The sequence below is a fragment of the Palaemon carinicauda genome, chromosome 7 (assembly GCF_036898095.1).
Source record: "Palaemon carinicauda isolate YSFRI2023 chromosome 7, ASM3689809v2, whole genome shotgun sequence".
Classification (NCBI taxonomy): Eukaryota; Metazoa; Arthropoda; class Malacostraca; order Decapoda; family Palaemonidae; genus Palaemon; species Palaemon carinicauda.
Window position 1 is genome coordinate 36,338,720 of NC_090731.1, and position 4,602 is coordinate 36,343,321.

A 4,602-nucleotide genomic window follows, 5' to 3' on the forward strand; every position below is an offset into this window, starting at 1 on the left:
TCGAATTCTGTTATAGCAGTAAGCAAGGAGACACAGTTACAGAAGCCTTTTAAACAGTGAACAAAATCACGGAAGCGTAAAATTCCAACCGAGTCTATTTTAGGATAGTATCAGCAGCAGTAGATTTCATCCTTATCTTTAAAAAATATAGGAAATTTTTAGGGAGGTAGCTGTGCACTAATGATATTGAATGAGGATATATGAAAATAAACGTAAAGAACATTTTCTCTCTCTCTCTCTCTCTCTCTCTCTCTCTCTCTCTCTCTCTCTCTCTCTCTCTCTCTCTCTCTCTCTCTCTCTCTCTCGTTTTGAGACAGTTCTTTTTAGAATATTCCGGATGTTTTCGTCCTCAAAGTTTTAAGAGTGTAATTTATACAAGTAAATGAAAAAAAAAAAATCATTGTCTCAAAAAAATTGCTTCATTTGTATAGACAAATAAGTAAACTTATACTGATATGAGTATCACTAATTATAACTAAAATTAAAAGTAGATAATAGTTTGAGAGATATACAAGTAAATTAAAAGAAATTATCACATTTCTATAAAGTAGCTCAGTTTATGCAAGAAAATATACAAACAGATATCGGGGTGGACATTGCTAATTTTAACTAAAAGCAAAAGTAAAAGAAAGTTTGTGAGAAAGGAAACACAATGTAAATGTAAATGTCATCAAACCAAGTGAGGAGGACAAGAAGGCAGTGGAGATGAGAGAAGCAGGTTAAGAGGATTCATGATTCCAAGATGGTGTTTTGTGACTGCTAGTAGAACTTGTGGTAAAAGGAATGTAGGATGAGGAAGTAATAATAGTTAGTGAAGCGATTATTATTATTATTATTATTATTATTATTATTATTATTATTATTATTATTATTATTATTATTATTATTATTATTATTACAGTGAGGAAAGGAATTAAATAAACTAGTAATGAGAAATTAAGAAAAAATATTGTAAAAAAAAAAGTAACAACATTAAGATAGATCTTTCACTATAAACTATAAAAATAGTCATGTCAGACTATTCGAAATAAAATCATTCATTAAAATGAAAAAGGATATTTCTTAAGGTGCAATTACATAATGCCCCCACCCCCCCCCCTAAAAAAGGAAAGGAAAAAAAACATGCTAGTCATACAAGCTGAAATATAAGATAGTCAGGAATAAAGAGGAAAAAATTCACAAGCAATGTATAGTGCAAATGGACAGGAACTAGAGAAAGACTAAACTAAAAGTTTTAAAAGAATGCAAAGTCAAAGATATATTTCACTAAAAGAAAATAATCTCTTAATGAAAGATACGAGGGAAGATGCTTTCTTATACGAAGACAGTCCTTAATTAATGGAGTAGGTACATTCAATAATTTATAATTGTGGTGAATAACAAAAAGGCAGAATTGAATAATGACAGATCCAAAATATGAATAAGAAGTTATTGAAGAAATAGAGAATAACAGTTGACATTAAATAACTGACCAGGGGTTGGATAGCACATTTGGATTAAGGTTGCGACGGCCTATTGGAAACGTCCCTGCCTTGTAATCTGCTGAACTGAATTTCGAAACCCGCTCAAGCTCGAAAGCATCTATTAATGTCTGTAACCTCACCATCCTTGTAGGTAGGGATAGGGCGTTCAGGGGAGTCTATATGCCCACCTGCTGAGTCATCAGCAGCCATTGCCAGGTCCTCCTTGGTCCTAGCTTGATTGAAAAAGGGGTTGGGTGTTGATCATCTGTATATACAGTGAGTCTCTAGGACATTATCCTGCCCTTGTCTCTGCCATTCATGAGCGATCTTTAAACTTTTAAAATAGGTTCAACCTTTACACCTTTAATAAAAGGTTCCGAATGGGTGAGAGGAATACAGTTCCTATTGTATGAAGATAAAGGTGATAAAGGTGCTGTAAGGAACTGAATGGCCATACAATTCCTCACCGTATCTAGCAAGGAGTGAGATAGCATTTTGTTTTGGTAAGTTAACAGGCAGCCGGACGACTAATATTCATATATCTCATAGTGATGGAACAGTTATGTGAATAATATATTTATTTATTTCTCTGTGGCTATTCATGTTTTTCCAGATAGTTCTGGAGAAAAAATACCATGTTTGGCAAATGGGAAAAACGTTTTACTTTCCAAATATCAAGTTGCCTAAAAAAATGAGAGCATATCCTATTAATGTCCATTCCCATTTCATTTCACTTGAACGAGATTTCATAACTTTTTTAACTGATATCGAGATTTGTAATATCCCACAGCAACATGAAATGAATATTGGTGGCATTTACTTTGTTGGTGCTACATGGCACTTGGGAAGTTGTTTACTAGATTAGATGTAAATCCAAACTATTTGCTTACTTATATAAGAAATATATTTTCAATATAGCTCTACAAATGTATTTGAAATAATTTTGTTTAAATTTCATTCAATATGATTAGATAAATTTTATGCATTAACTTGTGTAGATTGAATATCGTTATCTAGATGATTTACATTTTTTATAAGATACATAAAATAATTTTAGGATTGAGGGATAAACCTGGATAATCACAAATTAAAATGTCTTTTCTAATTAGTATTTTTAAATATCTGACTTAGCCGTGGATATATATATATATATATATATATATATATATATATATATATATATATATATATATATATATATATATATATATATATATATATATATATATATATATATATATATATATATATATAGCTTACGTCCCTGACGTCATGGCAGAAAATTCAAAACTCGCGGTCAACGCAGATCGGATAGCTAGGTGTACTACTAGCGCCACCACTCGCCAGGTATGTAAAACCATTCCAGGAATCCTCAGATCTTCCCTGCCGTCATTGCTGGCGACATCATTGGAACATTCGATGGTCTTAACCTTCGATTTTTGCAGTATCTTTGGTGAAGTACTTGTTTTTTGGTTAATGGGCTTTTGCTTGATTTGATTTACTTACGGATTTTCATGAACTCTTTGGATTTGTTGTGTTTTTGACCTTTGCTTGTTTGATCTCTCTCTGGAATTTTCCAAAATGGCTGACCCTTCCCCAGTTTATAGAAAGTGTGTGAAAGGCTGTAAAACCCGTTTTCCTAAAGCCTCTATCGATCCCCACTCTATTTGCACTAAATGTTGAGGTAAAGTTTTTTCTTTAATGGATCATTGTGATGAATGTTTGTTGTTGTCTGAAAGTGAGTGGCTCGATTTCGATCAATACACTCGTAAGTTAGAGAGAGATAGGATTAGAAGAAGTTCTTCTCAATCTAGAGAATTTTCCTCTCCCTGTGTCCCTGAATCTTTTTCTTCCCCTGTAGTGGTAGTTCATGAACCTCCTACTGTTATCACTGAACCCTCACTTAAAGATATGATGAGTGCTATACAAGCTCCGGGGGTGAGGATCGAGTCGCTTGCTACGGACAGGAACCAACTTATGTCTGACGTAAGTATGCTTAAGAGTTCCAGCATTAGTGCCAAAAGTGAGGGGGGTGCCAAAAGTCCGGGGAATGTGTTCAGTGCTGTGGAAGGTGCATCTGCTCATGTATCGTTCACCTAGCCTTAGACCTCTTTCAAGCTCCCAACCCCTGGGAGAAGGAATGTCAAGCGGCGAAAGGGAACGAGAGGCATAACCGTACGAACAGATATCCCCTCGAGTGTTTCTCGTGACGTTTCACGTAACACTCGCCCTCACTATGGGAAAGGTGAGGTTAAGTTTACCACATCATCAGATGACGCTTTGCTTAACAAAGAATTTAAACACGATTGGCGTCAAGTTTCTAGACCTCTCAAGAGGAAAATGACGTCTTTTAATATTAGTCATTTATCACCTCAAAGACCTGGCTGTAGTCATTGGCGCAGTCCAGAACGTTTGTCTTCTTCTGACGAGAGATCGCCCGCCTAACGTCCTTTTAAAATGTCTGTTTCTAATAAGAGTCCAGAAAATGCGATGCAAGCTCCTGGATATGTTGTGCTGTCTGGACGTTCCAGACGTGACGTTGATGAGCAAGAAGACGTTGTTAGCGTTGATGTTTCGGTCATAACTTCACCTTAAATTGACCCTAAATTTAGTATGTTACAAGACATGCAGCTTAAACTATTTTCTATCATGCAGTCTTATCAACGAGTTCCTGAACGTCGAGAATCTTTGCAAGCCGATCGTCGTAAGTCGGTTAAGCTTGATTTAAAACGTCAAGCTTATAAGCGTGAAGCTGAACGTCAAGCTGACGTTCTGCCTGAGATTGTCGTTCGACAAGCAGTTAATCGTGACGCCGAACGTCATGATGAACGTGACGTCGATCGTCACTCAAGTCAAGTTTGACGTGACGTCTAACTTCAAGTTGATCTTGATAATAATCAATAAGTTGATGCTGGATTTCAAGTTAGCTAACACAGCGCTCAACATATAGTTCGCGCACAGGCGCGCAAAGACGTTATTCCAGCGGAAGTTTTATCGGAAAAAGAGGTTGATTTTCCTCTCTCGGCGGCTGAACCTTTAGAAGACTTATCGGAGGAAGAAGATCCTAAGACTGCACAGCAGTCCTTAGATCCTAAGAAGATAATGAAAGTGTTCACGGAAGAATTTCCTAGTCACTTTG